We start from the raw sequence: 25,877 nt of genomic DNA, 5'->3' as shown, positions 1-25,877 counted from the left end.
ATACTCCCTGAGACGCAGTTCCCACGGAACGTCCACGACTAGCAAGTCCAAGTCGGCCAGACCGGTTTGACGAGGCCAGCCTAGAATTTCTAGGACCACTGGCACTGACGGGATTTGAACCAGGCGTCCCTAGAGCTATCTGGCCCCGACCATCCGAGAAAGTCTGGTCGTTTTCTGTTCCCACACATTTATCCGACACCTGATTTCTCGGTGATCTCTCCTGGTTGAATCTCAGGGACCGAAGTCACCCGGCTAGAGGCTTCTTGGTCTGTCTGGTCAACCAGATCCGATTCCTGTGGGGAATTGAGACTAATCTTAGGAAAAGGTAAAGAAAAAGATCTGTTCAGGGAACGGTGACTACCGCTCCCTGTAGTACTTAAATGTTGGAAGGGAAGAATCGCACCGGTAGTAGTAGTCGATGCTCGATCTAATGTCCTGAATACCGGTGAAAACGTCCCCCCACCCTGAACCCGGGTGGGGGCGCACCTTCAGGCTGTGTAATCCTTTGCTTCGGGTTTGGCTGAGTCGGTCCTCTGTTTGTCCGACCAGCCTTTCTTGAACCCTCCTGGAGGAGTCTTGCCTTTCCCGCTTGTTCCAGCCGGGCGTGCGAACCCTTTATGGGCGGTAAAGAAAGGTCCTCGCTTGTTGCGAGGTCCCTTAGCTTTAGCAGCCTGTGGCAAGAAAGTGCTCTTGCCCCCAGTGGCATCCTTAATGATTTCATCTAGGGTGGCCCCAAATAGGCGATTCCCCTGAAAAGGGAGATTCGTCAAGGTCTTTTTGGAACCTAGGTCAGCTGACCAGCATTTTAACCACAGCACACGTCTGAGGATTACCGCTGACATAGATGCATGCCCTAATAGGGGGGTAGCATCCAAGGCTGCGTCACAGACAAACTGTAGCCCTTGTATAATCTGTTCCATCAAATCAGATGTTCCCTGGGGAATATCTTTTCCCCTAAGGTCTTGGCGTACCAATCTCGCCCATTCCGTTAGTGTCTGGGAAACTAGACCAATAACAATTACTGGTCTAAATGCTGACCCTATCAGGGAGAAAATAGTGCGGGACTCTGCTTCCATCTTTCGATCCACCGGATCCTTAAAGGACGAAGTGTCCTCCACTGGGATAACCGTGGCTTTATTCAGCCTGGAAATAGGTGGATCCACCACTGGTGGTACCGTCCATTTCTTAATGAGGGATTCCTCAAACGGATAGCGTCTAGCAATACGCTTGGAAATAGTAAAGGTACGCTTAGAATGCTCCCATTCTCCTTTAATTTTATTACCAAAACACTTGGGTACAGGAAAAACCTTCACCGTTTTGATGGGCTTGTTAGTACCAAAGGGAATCTCTGTTTCAGTTGCCTCTGCCGGTAAAACCTCAAGTCTTAAGGTTTCCCGCACCGCCACAACTAGTGCGTCCACCAATGCTTCTTCCTGAATTATGGCGGAAGAATGAACGTCCTCCTCACTGTCTGAGGGAGCTTTACCTGAGATAACAGCCTTTGCAGAGGGACCTGCAGCTGCAGTGACCGTCTCTGAATCTGAGTCAGAGGTGTCAGATAATATAGGGGTAGGCGGGGGTCGCTTTCTTGACCCCCGTCCCTGACAGGCCGCCTCCACCCGAGCCACCATAGACTCCAAAACTGCTGTAAATGCATCCATACTCTGTGCACCGGCGGGTCCCGTGGCCCCCTCGAGGGAAACAGGTGGGGGTACTTGTGTGGCAGGGTCCATGATTATTCCAGTAACTACCCGGAAAATACAATACAAACTTAAGTAAAAAACTTTTTTTTTTTTTTCCAGACCCCCAGCGCCACAAAAGCCCCTCAGTGTTACCTGCTAGGGATCCCTATCGATCGAGAGGGAGAGAGATAGACCCCCAGGCTCACCACTTGATGCTCAGAGTTCACTGCAACAGGTTACAGCGCTGTCTTCACAAACAGGAAGTCTTTTGGCTGGCTGCCCGGGAAAAAAGGAGGCGGCTCCGCCCCTCTGCACGCCTTCCGGCGCCTCCCCTAGCTCCACGAGGTGTTTGGGTCACCTCAAACATGGCCGCCCCCATGCTGGAGACACGAGGCTACGCCAAAATGGCGGCCTCGTGCGATCTAGCAAACAATGGCGGCGGTTGTACCGAATAGCGGCGTGACTGCAGAGCATCACAACACCTTCTCTACATGGGGATTTAGCCTGGTCGGCGGTACCGGACCCTGGCGGACCGCATGGCCGTCGGAAGGCCTGCTATTGCTGGAGACTTGACTTGGAAAGCAGTCTATATGTCCGTGGCTTCTAACTGGTAGGATACTTATATTATCACAGTAAGATTCCCATACTGCCACTGATTACAATCTTTTAACATATTTACAATTAGATTGTCAGCTCCCAAACCAAGCCTCCTGGCTTTTTGCACATAAAAATCACACTCAAAGTAGGGGGATCTGTGCCATGTTATAGGATAGAGGGGAACTCATCCTTACCATACAGAGAGGGGCCCGCGTTCACCACAAGACCCGTCAGGGGGAAAAGGGGAACATACTACTCACCATACCGGAACCAGGCGGGTGCCAACTCCTGACAGTACCCCTCTCCACCGAAGTTGGAGGGCTGTCGACCAATACGGACGCCGTGACTCATGGTCCTTGGCGTTTTAGCGAGACGTTTACCTCGCAGGGTCAGTCCCTCCAGTGGGACTATGTCGCGGCCGACCCAGCGCGGAGCTATGGCCTGCACGCGCTCGTAGGCTGAACTGGGGTGACCACCGGATCTCAACATCCAGCCCGTCGCCCAGTTCAGCTTTCTTGCTTGAAGATCTCACAGGAACACTGGAGAAAAAAAGCTGTCTAAAAAATCTTTTTAAGAAAAAAATCCTGCCAGGACCGAAGATCCCAGCAAGGTATCTAGGTCCTTACTCCTGACTAGACAGAAAAAAACTGATTTGCTGTGGCAGAGAGAGAGAGGATATACCCTCGGGGACTGCCCCTAGGGTGTGGCCAGAGCATTTTATTTCCTGTCTAGTCCTACTCCTGTGGAGGCAACATAACCCGAAGGTGCTGTATCACCGAGGACTACGTCTGTCAATGAGCGATAGAGAAAAACTTTTTATAAAGCCCGAAAATAATCGGCCAATATCGGCCGATACCGATATCCGATGACCAAAATATCGGTATGGGCATTAAAAAAAACGATATTGGTCGATCACTGATACACACACATACATATACACTGCTCAAAAATAACAAACACTTTTTAATCAGAGTCAAAGTCAAGTCAATCCTCAAGCCAATTAAACTCCTGGGATATTGATCTGATCAGTTAGGTAGCCTAGAGGGTTGTTAATCCGTTTCAGATGCTTTGGTGTTAATGAAATTAACTGGTGCAACTAGATGGGCAACAATGAGACAACCTCCAAAACAGAAATGGTTTTACAAGTGGTGGCCACTGACAGTTTTTTCCCTACTCATCTTTTCTGACTATAGAATAATAAAATGCCGACACTGGTTCACCTTCAGCCAATAATCACTGCCACATTCCTAATTGAATATAGGAGAAAATGTAAAAGGGTGTTCATCTGTACTAATCCACAGATTAGCCCCTATAAGGGGAAGCATACAGTGATAGAACCGCCAAACATGGGACTTTGGAGGCAGGGATCTATATGGCAAAATATAGATAAATGTAGACAAAGCAGTTAAAAAGGTATAGTTTTATTATCAAAATGATCAATCATTAAAATCAAGGATGCAAATTGGCATCAAAAACATGTCAACAATGTACAAAAATAATACATAGTAAGTATCTGAACCAAGGGATACAGTAATGGGGTCACCAAGGTCCAAAATCTTTTCTGACTGTTTTTCACTAGTTTTGCATTTGGCTAGGGTCAGTGTCACTACTAGTAGCATGAGACGATACCTGGACCCTATAGAGGTTGCAAAGGCAGTCCAACCCCTCCAGAATGGCACATCAATACGTGCCATTGCCAGGTTTGCTCCATCGCCCAGCACAGTCTTAAGAGCATGGAGGAGATTCCAGGAGACAGGCAGTTACTGTAGGAGAGAGCTGGACAGGGTCGTAGAAGGTCCTAAGCCCATCACAACAGGACCGGTATCTGCTCTTTTGTGCAAGGAGGAACAGGATGAGCACTGCCAGAGACCTACAAAATGACCTCCAGCAGGCCACTAGTGTGAATGTCTACGACTAAACTATCAAAAACAGACTTCCACAGGCCCGAAGCCATCTAGTTGGCCCTGTGCTCACTGCCTGGCACCGTGTAGCTCGATTGGCATTTGCCATTGAACACCAGAATTGGCTGGTCCTCCACTGGCACACCATGCTTTTCACAGATGAGAGCAGGATCACCCTGAGCACATGTGACAGACGTGAATGGGTCTGGAGAAGCCTTGGAGAAAGTTATGTTGCTTGCAACATCGTTCAGCATGACCGGTTTTGGTGGTTGATCAGTGATGGCCTGGGGAGGCAGACGTACAGACATCCACAAGCTAGAAAATGGCATCCTGACTGCCATTAGGTATCAGAATAAAATCCTTGAACCCATTGTCAGACCCTACGCTGGTGCAGTGGGTCCTGGGTTCCTTCTGGTGCAAGACAATGCTTGGTGAGAGTATGCAGCCAGTTTCTGGAGGATGAAGTAATTGATACCATGCTCGTCTGATCTAAATCCAATAGAACACCTCTGGGACATTATGTTTCAGTCCATCTGACGCCACCAGGTTGCACCTCAGTCTGTTTAGGAGCTCAGTGATGCCCTGGTCCAGATCTGGGACACCATCCGTAGTCTCATTAGGCGCATGCCCCAACGTTGGCAGGCAGGCAGGTGAGTTTAAATTGGCCTGGGGAAGAGGACCAAGATCCGAACTGGATCATGGATCAGAGATCCCTAAACGTGTATGAGAGGTGCCTGGGGAATGTATAAAACCCCAAACAGGACTTTTCCCAGCTCTCTCTGGGACGCTCTGCAAAATATCCCCTCCAGCCTTGTTTCAACCCCAGGGTTGGAACACCTGTGGCCCAACAGTAGTGGACACGGGACAGGGCATCTACATTCCCCATCTCAACACCTGGCCTGTGTTTTACAGTAATCTAGTAGAGCCAAAAACCACTGGTTCACCCATCTATTAGTCGCCTTCTTTTGGGCCATCCATTTTAGAGGAGCATGGTCAGTTATCAAATCAAACTGGTGCCCTAACAGATAGTACCTTAGCGCAGGGCTCGACAATCCCCGGGCGCCAGGTCGCATTTGCGACTAGAATTAGCGACCTGGCGCCTGGGGGTGCCCTGCAGAAGGTGTCCTGTCATTTTTGCCCGGACTTCCGCGCACAGAGTGCACGGACTTCCGGGCCGTCCGAAAATTGAGGCCCCGGATTTTCGGCCTACTTGAGATGACAGGCTTCCAATGGGGAACTGGCGCCCTCTTGTGGAGGCCGGGGAGTAATGACTGTTGTAATGACTGTTTCCACTGCCTTTTTGTTCTCAATTCATTACCATCTCCCTGTCCAGTTAGTTACCTTTGACAGGGAGTGTGGTTATTATTATTTATTTAATTTTTTAAATGTAAAAAAAAAAAAAAAAATGTATATTTTTTTCTTTTTTTTTTTAATTATTAAAAAAAAAATATATATATATATGTATATATATATATATATATATATATATATATATGTAAATATATATATATATATATATATAAAATATATATATATATATATTTTATATATATATATATATATATATATATATATATATATATATATATATACACACACTTTTTTTTTTTTCCTCATCGCCATGCCACAGCCGAAGGCCCCTTTCACACGGGCTGTCTGATCAGGTCCGCCTGTCAGTTTTTCAGGCAGACCTGATCGGACCCTTGATTCTCCTCTATGAAGCAGTAATCTGCTGCCATCTGATCCTGTCCACCAAAAGCAGACGGATGGTGGTTCTATTTTCTATCCATCCCATGGATCGGATCAGATGGCATCGGATGGAAAGAGACAGTCTGTTTTCATCCAATTGTGCTATAGAGGAGAGTGGGGTTCTAGTCGTATTTATGTGTAAATAAAGCTTGGTTGTTAAGTTTAAAAAAAAAAAAAAACTGGCTCCTAACTTTTTTAGCTGGCTCCTAGATTTCAGGAAAATTTGTCAAGCCCTGCCTTAGCGCATCCAAGACCGACTTTATAGCTCAAAATTCCTTTTCAATAACTGCATACTTTCTCTCGTGTTCATTAAGCTTTCTGCTCAGGTACACCACAGGGTGTTCTTCCCCATTGTGTACCTGTGACAATACTGCCCCAATACCTACATCAGACATCTGTCTGAACCAAGAAATCCTTTGAGAAATCAGGGGAGTACAACACTGGCTGTGCACAAACAGCCTTCTTTATGACTTGGAAAGACTCCTCTGCTATTGGGGACCATTTCACCATTACCGATTCTTTCCCTTTCGTAAGGTCAGTCAGTGGGGCAGAAGTTGCAAAATATGGGATAAACCTCCTATAGTACCCTGCAATCCCAAGAAAGGCTCTGACCTGCTTCTTGTTTGCAGGACATGGCCATTCTTGGATGGCTTCTACTTTGTTTAACTGAGGTTTAATGACTCCACGACCAATAGTGTAGCCCAAATACCTGGCTTCCTCTAAACCAATGGCATTTTTTTTAGATTTGCTGTAAAACCTTCCTTAAAGAGGGAATACAGAACAGCTTGGACAGGGAGCAAGTGAGACTTCCAGTCAGTGCTATGTAACACTATATCGTCCAAATAGGCAGCTGCATACTGTCGGTGAGGTCTTAGGGTTTTGTCCATGGCCCTCTGAAATGTCGCAGGGGCATTTTGCAACCCAAAAGGCATTTTTATGTACTGAAACTAACCCTCTGGGGGTCACAAACGCAGTCTTTTCTTTGGTGCTACTAGTCAGGGGTATTTGCCAATATCATTTGGTCAAGTCCACAGTAGTTAGGTAGCAGGCTTTGCCAAGTCGGTCTAAGTTTGTCAACCCTGAGCATTGGGTACGTGTCAAACTTTTGTCACTGCATTAAGCTTTCTGAAGTCATTGAACTCCAAGTACTATCCGGTTTTGGGACTAAAATGATGGGGCTGGACCAGTCACTATTGGATTCCTCAATGACATCTAGCTCCAGCATCCTTTTTACTTAATCAATAGCGTCCTTTCTCCTAGCTTCGGAAATTCTGTACGGTTTGAGCTTGAAACGGACCCCAGGTTCAGTAACAATATATCATGCTAAACCGCTGAAGTCGTACCAGGTAACTCTGAACATTTTTCTCTTTTCCTTATCAGGAACTCTCTAGCTTCTTGTTTTTGAGAATAAGACAGGGGGGTCTGGAATCATGACCTCAGGGACCAGAGGGAACTCAGTACCCCTAGGTGTTTCAGGGACGGACCTCACAGTCAAGGCTAGCCTATCCTTCCAGGGCTTTCACAGATTTATATGGTATATCTGCTCTGGCTTCCTTTTACCTGGTTGATGCACTTTATAATTGACCTCCCCAACTCTTTACACTACTTCGAAGGGACCCTGCCACTTAGCCAGGAACTCTAAACAGTGGGAACTAACACCAGGACCCTGTCACCAGTTGAGAAGACACAGAGTCAGGCTCCCCTGTTGTATATTCTCTATTGGGCTGCTTGGGCCTGCAGTAAGTGTTCCTTTAACATAGGCATGATCGCTGAAATCCTGTCCTGCATTTGAGAGATGTGCTCAATGACAATTTTGGGGGGTGTCTGCTCCCCTCCAAGGTTTCCTTGGCTATGTCTAAGAGTCCCTGAGGGTGTCTCCCATAAAGCAACTCAAAAGGAGAGTATCCCATAGAGGATTGGGGTACTTCCCTGATGGCGATCATCAAGTATGGAATCAAGAAGTCCCAGTTTTTTCCATTCTTCTCCACAACCTTTTTTAACATACTCTGTTTTATTGAAGCGCTCTACCAAGCCATCAGTTTGAGGGTGGTATACAGAGGTTCGCAACGAGGTCACCTTAAATAACTTGCACAACTCTCTAGTTATTTGTGACATAAATGGGGTGCCATGGTCCGTAAGAACCTCCTTAGGGATCCCAACGCGACTGACCACCATGAACAAGTCTTTAGCAATGTTCTTAGCGGATGCAGTGCGTAAGGGAACTGCCTCGGGGTAACAAGTAGCATAACCCATGATTATAAGAATGTATTGATGACCCCGGGCAGACTTGGGAAGTGGACCTATGAGGTCCATGGCAATCCTCTCAAAGGGCACTTCAATAATGGGTAAGGGCACTAAAAGGACTACGGAAGTGGGGTTGTGGGGCTGACATCTGACAAACAGGACAGGATTGACAATAATTGACAATATCTTTCTGTATCCCAGGCCAGTAAAACCTGCATAACACCCTTTCAATGTTTTTTTTCAACCCCTAAATGACCTCCTAGTAAGTGTCCATGAGCCAATTCCAGCCCCACTTGTCTGTAAGGCTTAGGGACCACCAACTGTTCAACAATTTAATCGTTCTGTTTATATACACAATACAATAAATCCTCATTGTTGCTGAAAAAGGGAAAACAGGGCCTGTCCTACATTCTCCCAGGCCCTGGCAAGAGTAGGGTCTTTTCTCTGCTCGCTACCAAAGTTTTCCTTGTGCACATTAAGATCAGCAAACTCCAATGTAGCCTCAGGGTCAGCAGAAGGTTGTCCACCTTCACTGGCTGTGGGGACTTCCTCAGGCTCCTCCAGTTCTCCTGCCATAACTGAGAAAGGAAAACCCGGGGAACATTGAAAAGAATCCATTGAAACCACATTGTCAGTGCTTGCCAGGGGTTCTGGCTTCGCCACGGAGTCAGTTACTGTGACCGAGTCAGGACGATCCCACAGTTCTCAAAACTTAGGGAAGTCTCTACCAATGATGGCCTCATGCACTAAGTGGGGCACAAGTCCGAACGGATAGGACCTAAATCAGTTTTAAAGCTAACAGTAGCTATGGGATACTCCGGAGTATCACCGTGTACACAGATCACAGAAACTTTTTTAGCATTTAAATTCACAGTTTCAACTCTGCTTTCAATTTCCGCTTTAACCAAAGTCACCAGACTTCCCGAGTCCAGCAAGGCCGTAATAGGCTATTAACAGTCATTTGGCATATGCGTTTTCCTACACTTGACGCAGTAGCGCATGAAACAGCAGCAAACAGACTGCCTTCTAAGATATGTTACACTGCATGGGTTCATCTGTCAATGGACAGTTTGCTGCAACATGTCTCAGTTCCTGGCAAGGGAAACACCTGATGTTGCCCCAGTTTAGTTTGCCGACAGGCAGTGGCTTCCCTTGTTTGGGACACCAAGCTTCAGCTCTGGCACCAAAATCCTCCCCCCTGTCTCCTTGCCATGCTGACCACCCACTTCCCCTGGAACAGTCTTATCGGCTGCCTGGGGAGGTCGTAGCTTTGGGTGGAAAGTCTGTGCGGCTGTAAGGGTGGTGACCAGGCTCTCTGCAGCATAGTACCTCTCAACGAGCTCCACCAGGATGTCTGCCGACTTCGGGTCTCCTCGACTCACCCACTTCTGCAGAGCATTTGGTAATGACCTCAGAAACTAATCCATGACCACACGCTCCACTATTTGTGGACCAGACAAGGACTCCGACTGTAGCCATTTTCATGCCAGGTGGATTAGGTCAAACATCTGTGATCTTGGGGGCCTCTCATCTCGGAAAGGACCAGCTGTTGACCCGCTGGGCTTGAACAGCCAAGGTGACACCGAGATGCGCCAGGATTTCCTGCTCGACCTTCTCATACTGTCCTGCATCCATGGACTCCAAATTGTAAAAGGCCTTCTCCGATTCCCCACTAAGGCAGAGATCAATCCTGCCCACTGGGTTTTGGGCCAGCCTTCTCTTTCAGCGGTTCTCTCAAAACTTAACCAGAAAGGCCTCTGGGTCATTGTTAGCAGTCATCTTGGACAGGAAGCGACCCACATAGATGGCTGAGGAGCTGTCTCTAACCCCTTCGGTTTTAGCAGCAGACTCTTGCGCAAGTGTCTGCACCACCTCAACCAGCGCCTTTCTGTTTGTTTCTGCAGCACTTGCCAGTTTTTCAAACATTAACTGGGCTTGCTCTTGTACAGCACCAATCAGCACCAATCTGTTGTTGAAGCAAAGAGTTTGCTTGCTGCTGCGCTGCTTTTGCTTGCTGCTGTGCAGTGTTGGATAAAACCAACTGTTTGAGAATTTCCTCCATGTTCAGTCACTCCAGGTACTGGCCCTTTAAGTAGTAACTTACTACCACTGCCCGCAGGCCTCCACCATATGTAAGCTGGGGAACAGGTAGCAGGTGCAAAGCTCCCTGGAAAAAGCAGTCTTTCAGGCACAGATACCAAATCCAGTGCGGTAGTGACAAACAGTGCAGTGTTTATTGGTGCTATATCCAAGTGCTGTACAGTGCTTTAAAGAAAAAAGCAGGAGAAATAATAACAAAACAAAAACCTAGCTGTGTCCCGGCACTTATTGTACACAATGCAGGCACTCACTTACAGGCTGAGCAAGCCTACAGCTTGTCAGCTTCCACAGACACAATCTGACAGTTTTAACAACCTTCTGCTCTCATAGACAAACCTTGTCTGATTTCCCAGGCTGAGAGAGCACTGGCTGTCTCAGGGGAGTTTAAATTGGCCTGGGGGAGAGGACCAAGATCTGAACTGGATCATGGATCAGAGATCCCTAAACGTGTATGAAAGGTGCCTGGGGATGTATAAACCCCGAACAGGACTTTTCCCAGCTCTCTCTGGGACGCTCTGCTACTATATATATATATATATATATATATATATATATATATATATATATATATATATACACATATACATATACATACATACATACAGATCCTTCTAAAAAAATTAGCATATTGTGATAAAGTTCATTATTTTCTGTAATGTACTGATAAACATTAGACTTTCATATATTTTAGATTCATTACACACAGCTGAAGTAGTGCAAGCCTTTTATTGTTTTAATATTGATGATTTTGGCATACAGCTCATGAAAACCCAAAATTCCTATCTCAAAAAATTAGCATATTTCATCCGACCAATAAAAGAAAAGTGTTTTTAATACAAAAAAAGTCAACCTTCAAAAAAAATTATGTTCAGTTATGCACTCAATACTTGGTCGGGAATCCTTTTGCAGAAATGACTGCTTCAATGCGGCGTGGCATGGAGACAATCAGCCTGTGGCACTGCTGAGGTGTTATGGAGGCCCAGGATGCTTCGATAGCGGCCTTGAGCTCATCCAGAGTGTTGGGTCTTGCGTCTCTCAACTTTCTCTTCACAACATCCCACAGATTCTCTATGGGGTTCAGGTCAGGAGATTTGGCAGGCCAATTGAGCACAGTAATACCATGGTCAGTAAACCATTTACCAGTGGTTTTAGCACTGTGAGCAGGTGCCAGGTCGTGCTGAAAAATGAAATCTTCATCTCCATAAAGCTTTTCAGCAGATGGAAGCATGAAGTGCTCCAAAATCTCCTGATAGCTAGCTGCATTGACCCTGCCCTTGATAAAACACAGTGGACCAACACCAGCAGCTGACATGGCACCCCAGACCATCACTGACTGTGGGTACTTGACACTGGACTTCAGGCATTTTCCTCTCCCCAGTCTTCCTCCAGACTCTGGCACCTTGATTTCCGAATGACATGCAAAATTAGCTTTCATCCGAAAAAAGTACTTTGGACCACTGAGCAACAGTCCAGTGCTGCTTCTCTGTAGCCCAGGTCAGGCGCTTCTGCAGCTGTTTCTGGTTCAAAAGTGGCTTGGCCTGGGGAATGCGGCACCTGTAGCCCATTTCCTGCACATGCCTGTACACGGTGGCTCTAGATGTTTCTACTCCAGACTCAGTCCACTGCTTCCGCAGGTCCCACAAGGTCTGGAATCGGTCCTGCTCCACAATCTTCCTTAGGGTCCGGTCACCTCTTCTCGTTGTGCAGCGTTTTCTGACACACTTTTTCCTTCCCACAGACTTCCCACTGAGGTGCCTTGATACAGCACTCTGGGAACAGCCTATTCGTTCAGAAATTTCTGTGTCTTACCCTCTTGCTTGAGGGTGTCAATGATGGCCTTCTGGACAGCAGTCAGGTCGGCAGTCTTACCCATGATTGCGGTTTTGAGTAATGAACCAGGCTGGGAGTTTTTAAAAGCCTCAGGAATCTTTTGCAGGTGTTTAGAGTTAATTAGTTGATTCAGATGATTAGGTTAATAGTTCGTTTAGAGAACCTTTTCATGATATGGTAATTTTTTGAGATAGGAATTTTGGGTTTTCATGAGCTGTATGCCAAAATCATCAATATTAAAACAATAAAAGGCTTGCACTACTTCAGTTGTGTGTAATGAATCTAAAATATATGAAAGTCTAATGTTTATCAGTACATTACAGAAAATAATGAACTTTATCACAATATGCTAATTTTTTGAGAAGGACCTGTATATATACACACACGGTATATATATATATATATATATATATATATATACACATACATACATACATACATACATACATACATACATACATACATACACATACACACGAGAACAACCTACAAGTTCCTAAATTTCAAAGTCACTGCTTAGTCCTATTTGAAAGGATGTAAAACAGGAGTAAGAGAGCCGTTTTGTTAAGCATATTTCATGAGTTACATATATTTTGAAGCACAGAATAAAAAACTTAAATGAGATTTGAAAAAGAACGCTGATGAAAATTAGAGAACACTTTCAGATACCTCCCAGTTATTGGTGTTAATCTTGGGCTAATTTCTTTAATTTTATGACAAACCCTATTTAACTGGCAGCCTAACTTTCCAGTTTTCACTGACTTTGCAAGATGGTGAGTCATTCTAAAGCGACTGAAATCCTCCAGCAACAGGTTGTCCAGATGAAGGCCAAAGGGATGATCCTTTCAACCATAGCAAGAGAAGTTTGTCATTTCAAGTCTGTGATTTCTAGAAGATTACATCTTTACGTCACAAACTCATTCAAGTCTTCCAAGAAGGCTGGTCCTCCACAAAAGACAAATGCAAGAGAGGACAAGATAAATGCAGAGAAACTCAATAGGCAATCGGTTCAACACTGCAGCTGCTTGCCAGTTCATACTGACCAGAGTAAGGATCTGTCTCGTCATACAGTGTCTCGACGTTTACATTTGGACTGAAATCCCACTCTGCAGTGACCAAACCTCATTAGCAGAAAGAATAAAAAAAGCTAGACTAAACTTTGCTGAGGAGCATGCTGTATGGACAGAGAAGAACTGGTCCAAAGTTCACTTTAGTGATGAAAGCAAGTTTAAACTTATTTGGGTCCGATGGGAAACAAGGTTCGTTGTCAAACTGGGGAAAGACTGAACCCAAAGTGTGTAAAGAAGTCCTTGAAAGGTGGACAGGGAGCCCGTCATGGTATGGTGGATGTTTCCTGCAGCAGGATTTTGGTCTCTTATACAGCTACACGGCAGAGTGAATGTAAATGTTAATCAGAACCTTCTTCTCTGCATTCATCACCCAATCCGGCAGCAATTTCTATACATGACAATACACCCTGTCACACAGCAAAACTGGTAAAGCAGTTCCTTAAAGCTGAAAACATTGAAAATAATTAAATGGCCAGACCAGAGTCCTGATCTAAACCCAACAGAAAATCTCTGGAAAATCCTTGGCAAAGTTATGGCCAAGAAACCCACTACAGTCACCGAACTGTGGAAGGGACTGGAAGAGTGGAATAAAAATCACACCAAAGCAGTGTGATAGACTAGTAATGTCCTGTGGCCGCAGATTTGCTGAAGTCATTCAAAGCAAGAGCCCGTACACTTCCTACAAATTGTTCATTGTTGTAAACTTAGTTGTATTCTTTCTCCATGCTACTGTCATTATGGTTCTCCAATTTTGATCATTGTGTTTTCCACCAAAGTTTTTTTTGTTAAAGTGTCTTGGTTATTGAAAAGCAAGTGTCTTGTTGGTTGGAAAACACGGTTCTATTAGAATGGTATAGCCACAGCAAAAATTCCATCAAAACGTTAAGAAATGAAGATTGCATTAATTCAAAAACAATCAAGTGCACATACATTTTTCCCCAATTTTGATCATATATAATCTTTTTTATTTTAGTTCAAGTGCTGTAAAACATGTATGATACAAATATCTGCTCACCAAAGGAGGCTGTGCAGTGAGATGTCCAAAAGGAGCTGGAAGATTCATTTTGTTCATTAAATGCAACACCTAAAATAAAATGTCTCTCATTAGATATAGCAAGGATACCAACCACTGTATCACTGATTTTAAAAATTGAACTCATTCAGCCAAAACAAAGCAAAAACCCATTATCCAATAAGCCAGTTTTTGACTGACAGTAAAACAGAAGCATATTCCTTAGGATTCTTTCACATGGGATTTCTGTATGTCCATTCTTTATTTATCCGTTGACAGATGAAAAAAGCGACAGCAATGCATTCCTATGGGCAAACAGATAATCATCTGTTTACATCTGCGTTCATTCAAAGTCCAAGTCTCTATTTTTGTTCCGTTTAAAAAACATAAGCGGACCAAAATGGATGTAAAACGGACCAACAGTTCATTTTTGCTTTGGTTGTTAGGAGATGCCACCAACCAGCATCTTAACAGCCAGTGACTTCTCCATGACATCCGGGATGAGTCACTGGTTGCCGGCTCCCAACAACTAATGCAAAAAACAGAATTTTTGTAAAATCTTACCGTAAAATTCCTTTCTCCGAGTCCTCCGAAGTCATCGCCCATTCACACAGTCTTTACTTATGGGGGTATTGACTTCGTCTCCACAGGAGTTTCTAGGCATAAGACTTGTAAAAGAACAATACATCTACATAGTCACACCCATGGCGGCTGTCCTAGTCCAATACCCCCCTGCAATAGCCATCCCAATTCAGTTTGGTCGCAAGCAGTGATAGTGTATAAAAAACCCCAAAAGAGGGGCGGGGCGGCGACTGTCGGAGGACTCAGAGAAAGGAATTTTACGGTAAGATTTTACAAAAATTCAGTTTTCTCTTATGTCCTCCGACAGTCGCCGCCCATTCACACAGTCTTCACTTATGGGGATGTCCCAAAGCAGTGTAGACATGAGGGGTGGGCAACGCAACCGCCAGAAAAGCAACGCAGTACCGACAGAGAAAGGAACCTTACATGCACAGAAAGGTGACCTTCTGGGTAACAAGAAAGGGCTCAACATGAGCAACAACCCAGGAAAACAAATAACCAAGGGGAAAAAACAACCCCGACAGCCAGGGACCCGTACAACCCAGGGTTCCCTATGGCACTGCCGCACAGAGAACTTTGCGGCCAAAGGAGGGCATCAGCTGACGCCAGAACATCAATTTTATAGAATTTGGAAAAGGTGTGCACCGACGACCAAGTCGCAGCCTTGCACGCCTGGGCCACCGAGGCCTGATGCCGGAGGGCCCAGGACGTACTCACCGATCTGGTAGAGTGCGCCTTGACTGGGAAGGGAGGAACCCGTTCTTGCAACGAATAAGCCTGTACAATGGTCTGTCTGATCCATTTGCCAATGGTTGCTGCAGACACAGCCATACCCTTCCGAGGTCCCTCAGGAAAGACAAAGAGAATCCAATTTTTGAAAGGATTCAGTCGACGACAGGTAAACCCTGATCGTCCAGACAACATCCAAGGAATGCAAGGCAACCTCCTTTGGATGCTTAGGGTTCGCACAAAGTGAAGGCAAAACATTGTCCTCATTCAGGTGGAATTCCGAAACCACCTTTGGCAAAAAGGACGGATTAGGTCACATTTCCCTGATGTTTTCAAAAGGGGAACGCTGCAACACGGACAGAACCAAGTTCAAGTCCCATGGAGGTAAAGGCTCCCTTCTAGGAGGAGCCAAGTGACGCACACCTTGAATAAAGGTGCGAATCAAGGAATTAAGACGCCACAGGGCGCTGGAAAAGAATAGCCAGTGCAGAGACCTGGCCCTTAATCCTGGCCAACGCAAGACGCTGGTCCACACCAGTCTGAAGGAAAGCCAACACCCTCGCCACCGAATAGGAATGAGGAGAGAAACCCCTGGACTCACACCAGGCAAAATAAGCTTTCCATGTACGGTAATAAATTTTACCAGAAGAGGCTTTTCTAGCCTTGATCAAAGTAGGAATGACCTCTGAGGAGAGATCCCTGTCTCTCAGGACCAGGCTTTCAACAGCCAGGCTGTTAAAGCCAGCGATTGTAAAGCAGGATGGAAGATCGGTCCCTGGGACAGCAGATCTCGCATTGGCAGCCGCCACGGAGGCTCTACAGCCAGGTGAACGATGTCCGTGCACCAGGACCGGCGAGGCCAGTCCGGTGCCACCAGAATCACCAGTGATTGTTCCGAGGCCAACCTGCGAAGGAACCTGGACAACAATTGAATCGGAGGAAAGGCATAGATCAGTCGATACTGACGCCAAGGCACCACTACGCATCCAAGGTGTCTGCCAGAGGATCGCGCGTTCTTGCCACGAACCTTTCCACCTTGTGGTTTAGTCGAGACGCGAACAGATCCACATCCGGGGATCCCCACTTCGCACACAGCATCTGAAACACCTCCGGGTGTAGGGACCATTCAAGCTGGTCCAGGGTCTGGCGGCTCAGATAGTCGGCCTGCCAATTCTCCACACCCGGAATGTGAACGGCCGATAACGCCGGGACATGAGTCTCGGCCCAAGACAGAATACTGGTCACTTCCTGGGCCGCCCGGGCACTCCTGGTGCCCCCTTGGTGATTGATGTAAGCCACCGCAGTGGAATTGTCCGTCTGCACCCGTACAGGACGGCCCTGAAGATGATCCGACCAGTGGATCAGGCACAGCCTGATCGCTCTCAATTCCAAAATGTTGATTGGGAGGGAGGATTCCTCCTCTGACCAGGTGCCCTGGGCAGACAGGTTGCCCAGAACGCCACCCCAGCCTGACAGGCTGGCATCCATGGTCATTACCGTCCACAAAATTGGCCGGAAGGATTTTCCGTCCGACACCGCCAGGGACTGAAGCCACCACAAGAGATCCATTCTGGTTTGGCGACTCAGACGCTCTCAGGTCCAAGGACTGAGGTAGTCTGTCCCACCTGGCCAGGATCTCCGATTGAAGAGGTCGCGTGTGAAACTCGAAGGCCGACACCATCAACCCCAGGGACCGCATACAGGTCCTGAGTGACGAGGATTTGTTGTCCCTGAGGGACCTGACCTCGTTCTGTAGGGTCCGGAGCTTGTCCTCCGGTAAGAACACCTTTGCTTGAGCAGAGTCCAGAACCATTCCCAGATACGGGAGACGAACCGAAGGAGACTTCTGAATGTTGATTGTCCAACCGAACTCCTGAAGCGTCTGGACTGTAGTAGACAGATCGCGCAGCAGGCTCTGACTGGCACTCGATCTTAACAGGAGATCGTCCAGATATCCAAAGACCACAATGCCCTGTGCCCGCAACAGGCCCAGAACAGGCGCCAACACTTTGGTAAAGACCCTTGGAGCCGAAGCGAGACCGAAAGGTAACGCCACAAACTGGTAATGTTCCTTCGCGATAGCGAATCGGAGGTACCTCTGATGACCCTCGAAAATGGGGATGTGTAGATACGCATCCTTCAGGTCTATAGAGGCCAGGAACTCCCTCTGATTTAGGGAGGCCACCACCGAGCGGAGTGATTCCATGCGGAACTTTCGAACTCGCACAAAGCGGTTAAACTCTTTTAAGTCCAGAATCTGACGCACTTTGCCCTCCTTTCTGGGCACAGTGAACAGATTTGAATAAAAACACCGAAACCTGTCCCGATGAGGCACCGGGACGATCACCCCCTGAGCGAGAAGATCCTGCACCGCCTGATGTAGGTCCTGTACCCGCCCTAGGGTCAAATGAAGATTTGAGGGAAAGAATCTGTTCGCCAGCCGTGAAAGAAATTTGATCTTGTACCCTGACCGAATGATTTCCTGAACCCACCTGTCCGTGATTCGGAGCAGCCAAGGTTGGAGGAAACTGCGCAAACGTCCCCCCACCCCTGTAAAGGGTGAGGGCGCCCCTTCAAGCAGAGGCGGACTGAGCCGCCGCCCCAGCCTGGCCGGATTTTTGTTTGCCAAACCAGGGCTTTTTCTGACCACCTTGGCCCTTGAAGGGTTTACCCTTGTTCTGCGCCTTGAAGGCACGAAAGGACCCTTGAGTAGGTTTAAAGGAGGGGCCCCGCTTACCGCGGAAAAACTTGCCCTTAGGATTCTGGGGTAGCAGAGTGCTCTTACCCCCAGTGACTCCTTTAACCAATTCATCCAAGGATTCCCCAAAAAGGCGAGACCCCGCATAGGGGATGTCAGCCACCGTCTTCCTGGATTTTTGGTCAGCCGACCAGCATTTTAACCAGATTAAGCGACGGTTAATCACAGCGACACTGGACAGGCGTATCGCCAAAGGGGCCTCATTTAGAGCCGCATCGCACAAATACATGACCCCGCGATAAATCTGATCCACCATCTCCACTGTAGTGGGAGGGGCAGAGTCGGCCACGAGGGTGCGTTTGAGCACCTTGGTCCAATCCGCCACAGCCTGAGCCACCATCACAGAGGCAAAGATAGGCTTGAGCATGGAACCCGCCACCATGTAGGAATGTCAGGCAAGAGATTCCAGCCTCCTATCAGTAGGATCCCTAAACACCGGGGAGTCCTCGGCAGGGAGAAGGGTAGCTCTGTTCAACCTGGCCACCGTGTGATCCACTTGAGGAGGCACAAACCAGCGCGCAGCCGTAGTAGCCGCAAAAGGGTAGAGAAGTTGAAACTTCTTAGGCACCACGAAGGTGTGTTTTAAATTACGCCATAGCTCATTCACCTTATGGTGAAACTCTGCAGGGCAAGGAAAAACCTGCGCCGTCTTGCGGGTCCTGTGTGTACCAAAAGAGGACACAACGCCCGGAGTGGGCTCATCCTCCAAATGTAGTGTATCCTTTACTGCTAGGATCAACTCATTCATAGCTGTGCGTTCCTCGGGTGACCCGGGGGGGGGGGGAATCATCCACCCCTGCAACCTCCGCCTCCCACTCAGACTCTTGCGGGTCCTGAGAAGAGCGAGACCCCGAAAGGGCCACGCTACCTACAGCAACCATGTCACACTCAGAATCAGAAGAAAAGGAAATTCTAGGCCTTTTCCTAGCAGCACGTTCAGATATCAGCACATCCATTTTTGACACCAAAGTTGCCACAACAGCAGCCAAAATTAGTGACGGTAGAAGATTCAGAGGACCCTGAATCCCCCACCAAAGCTGGAGGGAATTTGCTGTCCTGGGATTCCATAACAGAAATAAAAAGTTATTTTTTTGTTTTGTTTGTTGAACTGGCCCTTTAAGAGCGGCGCGGACCCCCACAGCACACCGCTATAGAGACTGACACACAGACCCCCCGCAGGCACAAAACTGACCAGACCTAATGGGAGGCTTCGGCAAGATGGCCGCCGACATGTGCTCTGAACGATCGAATGCCACACGCAAGATGGCTCCGCAAGGCGCCAAAATCACTACATAGCATGCTGTATAAACGCCCATAATGAAGCCAGACATGCTGCCCACACTTAAAATGGCGGACCGGCGGTTTTTAACCCCGCAGCGGCCGCTGCATGTGTCTGCACCTCCAAGCACCCAAAGTGACCTTAGGAGAGGGACCCCCAAAACCCCACACAGCACTGCTGTGAGAGAATAAAACCCCCGCAGTGACCGGATCAGGAAGCCCAAAAACGCACAGACATAGGGGACACCACAGACACACAGGACTGCCGACCCCAGACAGAGGCCCCACACAGAATGTACTTACCTGTACCTGATGGCGTGGGGTGCCTCATATCAAGCGGGAAACCGCCCACCCTCAGATGGCAGGGGAGTGCCGCCAGGACACCATTAGTGCACGGATGAACCTATGCTGTGTCCAGTGAGGTAGCCACCTCACACGGCTGCATCCCTGATGGACTGGGATGGGTCGCTTGTGAGGCCAGGGCCAACACATAGCCTGCGAAACGCTCGATGGCGGGCTGGGATTCCATCTGACCCTCTGTCCTGGAGAACCAGGACGGTCAGTCCGATTCCCGGCTCCGCAAACGCCGTCTCCATCCGAAGATCCACTAACTAGTGCTGGTAAAATAAACAGCTAACAATGTAAAGAAAAATTACATCTTTTGAAAATAAATCATAAAAGAAAAAGAGGAAGGCTGAGACTGTAGCCTCAGCACAGGGAAGCCTATCCACTCCTAAGCTAGGCAGAAGACAAACTGAATTGGAATGGCTATTGCAGTGGGGTATTGGACTAGAAGGACAGCCCCCATAGGTGTGACTATGTAGATGCATTGTTCTTTTACAAGTCTTATGCCTAGAAACTCCTGTGGAGAGGAAGCAATACCCCATTAGTGAAGACTGTGTGAATGGTCGGCGACTGTCGGAGGACGTAAGAGAAAATGCCACGCTTTATTCTGCATCAAAAATGCATGGACTATGCACTGATCTGCATCAGTGTAAACCAGACCTACAGTCAGGTCCATAAATATTGGGACATCGACACCATTCTAATCTTTTTGGCTCTATACACCACCACAATGGATTTGAAATAAAAACAAAACAAGATGTGCTTTAACTGCAGACTCTCAGCTTTAATTTGTAGGAATTACAACAGTTTGTATATGTGCCTCCTACTTTTTAAGGGACCAAAAGTAATGGGACAATTGGCTGCTCAGCTGTTCCATGGCCAGGTGTGTGTTATTCCCTCATTATCCCATTTACAAGGAGCAGATAAAAAGGTCCAGAGTGCATTTCAAGTGTGCTATTTGCATTTGGAATCTGTTGCCGTCAACGCTGAATGGGAGATCAAAAGAGCTGTCACTATCAGTGAAGCAAGCCATCATTAGGCTGAAAAAACAAAACAAACCAATCAGAGATATTAAATACATTAGGTGTGGCCAAATCAACTATTTGGAACATCCTTAAAAATAAAGAACGCACCGGTGAGCTCAGCAACACCAAAAGACCCGGAAGACCACGGAAAACAACTGTGGTGGATGACCGAAGAATTCTTCCCTGGTGAAGAAAACACCCTTCACAACAGTTGGCTAGATCAAGAACACTTTCCAGGAGGTAGGTGTATGTGTGTCAAAGTCAACAATCAAGAGAAGACTTCACCAGAGTGAATACAGAGGGTTCACCACAAGATGTAAACCATTGGTGAGCTTCAAACAGGAAGGCTAGATTAGAGTTTGCCAAACATCTAAAAAAGCCTTCACAGTTCCGGAACATCCTATGGACAGATGAGACCAAGATCAACTTATACCAGAATGATGGAAAGAGAAGAGTATGGAGAAGGCAAGGAACTGCTATCCAAAGCATACCACCTCATCAGTGAAGCATGGTGGTGGTAGTGTCATGCCGTGGGCATGTATGGTTACAAATGGAACTGGTTCTCTTGTATTTATTGATGATGTGACTGTTGACAAAAGCAGCAGGATGAATTCTGAAGTGTTTCGGGCAATATTATCTGCTCATATTCAGTCAAATGCTTCAGAACTCATTGGACGGCACTTCACAGTGCAGATGGACAATGACCCAAAGCATAATACGAAAGCAACCAAAGTGTCTTTTAAGGGAAAGAAGTGGCATGTTATGCAATGGCCAAGTCAGTCACCTGATCTGAATCCAATTGAGCATGCATTTCACTTGCTGAAGACAAAACTGAAAGGAAAATGCCCCAAGAACAAGCAGGAACTGAAGACAGTTGCAGTAGAGGCCTGGCAGAGCATCACCAGGGATGAAAACCAGTGTCTGGTGATGTCTATGCGTTCCAGACTTCAGGCTGTAATTGACTGCAAAGGATTTGCGACCAAGTATTAAAAAGTGAAAGTTTGATGTATGATTGTTAATCTGTACCATTACTTTTGGTCCTTTAAAAAGTGGGAGGCACATATACAAACTGTTGTAATTCCTACACTTACACACACACATATATATTATATATATATATATATATATATTTTTTTTTTTAATAAAGTTATCTTAGCCTTTAAGAAAAGAAAACCCAGCAGCATGCATTTTTTTCCCCCACACCAGAGCCAACGTAACCCCTGACAAGAAAGTTTGAATGGCTTTTGCCTAATGCATAATCTCTGCCTTTACATTCAACATGTTCAATGAAAACACATAGCCCCTACCCTCTTGTTCTTGTGTCCTTGTCTGTATTTATAGTGGTAGTGTCACATTAACTATAAACTTAAATTACTTTTTAAATTTAAATACATGTATTAAAACAGGTTTTACCTGAACATAGAACTTTGGGACACTTGCTAGGGCATTTGCAATGTTTGCCAAAACTGTGCTTGTAGGAGGTGGATATAGGTACTTTAGGCTGGATTTTATTGGGAAAACTAGCCTGTTACAAAAAAAAAAAAAAAAAAAAAGTTTTCATTAAGGCATTTTATCGGCACATGCAGAACTAAATAAGCTTGTAATACAGTACACATCCTAAAATATTATAATAAAAGCATGTAAAATACAATGATTTTTTTTTTTTTTTGAACCACTAGTTTGCCATTTTCACACTTCCATTCTGACCGTATTAATGTGAAGATGTAAAAAATAATGTGATAGCAAATAATATTGTTACAGGAGTCAGGTATGCCCCGAGTGTTTACTATGGAATTTAGTCTACTGTCAACCATTTCTTCATTTATTAACCATAAATTACCATCCCAAGTTTACAAATTATTCATTCAGCCATAATTCAGCTCTTGACAGGATGTTCATTATACCTGTCCAGTAATGAGCAGACAGTACAAGCAGGGCTCCATTCAAAAATATAAAAAATAATATCTTAGCTACCTATCTAGACACCGCTGCACCTAGTGGCTGATGTGCCATGCTGCCAGTGTAGCATGTGTGTATACTGCAATACACAGGCCTGGAGTGAGTGCCCATGAGAATGCTTGCAATGGCAAACACTCATTATTCAGCACAACCACATAGCTATGTTGACCAATTAGAAATGTTTCTTTCTTCTGGGACATCATACCAGAAGAAGAAACCTCAGATGTGCTTCTCCTTGGTCAGGATGGTCACATGAATGTAAAGACCAAAGAGTGTTTGCCATTATGAGGATTATGATGGGTACTCACTCGGAGATTGTGTATTGAAGTGTACAGACTACTAAACTGACGTTACAGGGCATCTTGCCAGCTATGTGCAATGGTGTATGGGGTATTGGCCTGCATATTTAGTTAGTTCACCTTTTAATTTTTTGAAAAAACAAAAGTGAACTTACCCTTTAAAGACTCTGCAAGTACAGTAAAGTACCTGTAGATTTGCCAGAAATGCGCTCCTCTCTAAAGTCCTTTTGTGGACTGACAACACACGGCTTTTTTGTGATGTAAGTGAGGTCAGCCCTACCGAGTGCCTTTGCTAAACTGCTCAAATCACTCCCGCTCCCAGATCTCAACACAACAGTTAAATGATTCTGTAGTCCAAGATAAGAACTATACAAGGTAGTTTGTTTTGAGTATTGTTAGCGTGGTCTATGTACGTGCCCGTGTTGTCTGTGTGTGTTTGGCTGGCTTAACCCAAAACAGCATATAAAAGCGTTCTGTATAGGTCACAGAAAAAAAGGAAGGTTATTTTGTCAGCAATAACATAGCGGGCTCTTTAATTAGGTGAACATAGACATTTATTTTGAAAAAATAGGGGATGTGATAACATCCGTGCAAAAAAGATGTCGGTGGGTACAATCAGTGTTGGGACAAGAAACAAGACATACATAACATGTGACAAACAGTGACAAAAATCGGCCGGCAAAATAATGTTGCATCAATAATCTAAATTATCATATAATCAATCAAATGTTAGTTGCAATAATGGTGATTCTTGAAGAGGCTCCTTGGGGGGCTGTGGGTCGCCAATGGGGCTGATGGCCGTACTGCACAATTGTATGGAGTGTTGGATCCAGTGAGGTCACTCTTTTTTGTGTGCTATTAGTCTTAGCTATGACTTTATGGGGAGAGGGCTGGGGGTATCTCAGTCAGAGAGGTAGCTTTGGGGGAGACAGTATGTGTTTAATGTTGCTGCCATGTGGTAAAGCATCAATCGTTGGCATATAGGGTTCTTTGACGGGGACTAGGCAGAGATCTGACAATTGTCTTGATCACTGACGGTAAAATTACCGTTTCTTCACCCCTATTTTGTGACAGAGTGTCGCTCTACGTTTTAGCCTTGTAGCTAGTATTGTTGTGTGGGGGTATAAGGTGATAAAGGGGACTTGTGCAGAGCAAAACCGATCGGGTATGTGCCTCCGATTCCCGCTGACCGCATGTAATGAATGGCGGTTCAGTGCGGTAAGTGGTATCTCACTTGCTCTGACGGCCCTTCGGCCGTTTCTTCACCCCTGTTTAAGGAGCACACAGTACCTCATAGATGATCCGTAGAGCGATTACTCGTGTCCTGCCGCTGCCGGTCTCCGTGCGTGCTGCCTTCTGCTTCTGCTTTCCTGAGGGATCCGTCGCCTGTTAGGAGTGGTGAGGGGATGTGCCGCCGAGCTGTGACGTTGACGCATTTCGCTTCCTGTTGCGTAGCTTCATCTGGACGTGGTTGAGTCAGTCAGCTGATCCCTTATATGTAGATCTTCTCAGCTGTACTGACTTGGGATTGATTGTGACAAGGGAGTTTCTGTGTGTGAATTCTTCACACAGGTGGGGGTTGCTGCAAGGGCATTGTTGGAGGAAAGGATTTGGAATCCTTTCCTCCAACAATATATATATTATATATATATATATATATATATATATATTTTTTTTTTAATAAAGTTATCTTAGCCTTTAAGAAAAGAAAACCCAGCAGCATGCATTTTTTTCCCCCACACCAGAGCCAACGTAACCCCTGACAAGAAAGTTTGAATGGCTTTTGCCTAATGCATAATCTCTGCCTTTACATTCAACATGTTCAATGAAAACACATAGCCCCTACCCTCTTGTTCTTGTGTCCTTGTCTGTATTTATAGTGGTAGTGTCACATTAACTATAAACTTAAATTACTTTTTAAATTTAAATACATGTATTAAAACAGGTTTTACCTGAACATAGAACTTTGGGACACTTGCTAGGGCATTTGCAATGTTTGCCAAAACTGTGCTTGTAGGAGGTGGATATAGGTACTTTAGGCTGGATTTTATTGGGAAAACTAGCCTGTTACAAAAAAAAAAAAAAAAAAAAGTTTTCATTAAGGCATTTTATCGGCACATGCAGAACTAAATAAGCTTGTAATACAGTACACATCCTAAAATATTATAATAAAAGCATGTAAAATACAATGATTTTTTTTTTTTTTTTGAACCACTAGTTTGCCATTTTCACACTTCCATTCTGACCGTATTAATGTGAAGATGTAAAAAATAATGTGATAGCAAATAATATTGTTACAGGAGTCAGGTATGCCCCGAGTGTTTACTATGGAATTTAGTCTACTGTCAACCATTTCTTCATTTATTAACCATAAATTACCATCCCAAGTTTACAAATTATTCATTCAGCCATAATTCAGCTCTTGACAGGATGTTCATTATACCTGTCCAGTAATGAGCAGACAGTACAAGCAGGGCTCCATTCAAAAATATAAAAAATAATATCTTAGCTACCTATCTAGACACCGCTGCACCTAGTGGCTGATGTGCCATGCTGCCAGTGTAGCATGTGTGTATACTGCAATACACAGGCCTGGAGTGAGTGCCCATGAGAATGCTTGCAATGGCAAACACTCATTATTCAGCACAACCACATAGCTATGTTGACCAATTAGAAATGTTTCTTTCTTCTGGGACATCATACCAGAAGAAGAAACC

At 45.7% G+C, this 25,877-nt stretch overlaps 1 pseudogene across 1 annotated transcript in view; it reads right to left on the bottom strand.

Moving 5' to 3' along the window:
- The window catches only part of LOC309562031 (RNA-binding region-containing protein 3-like), a 126,971-nt pseudogene that overhangs the window by 72,608 nt on the left and 28,486 nt on the right, over positions 1 to 25,877 (bottom strand). Inside the window, exons 5-6 of the transcript XR_014226212.1 lie at positions 25,113 to 25,224; positions 14,189 to 14,257 (exon numbers count right to left, since the gene is read on the bottom strand). The product of XR_014226212.1 is annotated as an RNA-binding region-containing protein 3-like (transcript). The remainder of the gene's footprint in view (positions 1 to 14,188; positions 14,258 to 25,112; positions 25,225 to 25,877) is intronic.

Source organism: Pelophylax lessonae, assembly GCF_965119305.1.
Source record: "Pelophylax lessonae genome assembly, chromosome: 8".
Lineage (NCBI taxonomy): Eukaryota > Metazoa > Chordata > Amphibia > Anura > Ranidae > Pelophylax > Pelophylax lessonae.
Note: the sequence above shows the minus strand (reverse complement) of the source record. Positions and strands in the feature narration are given on the sequence as shown.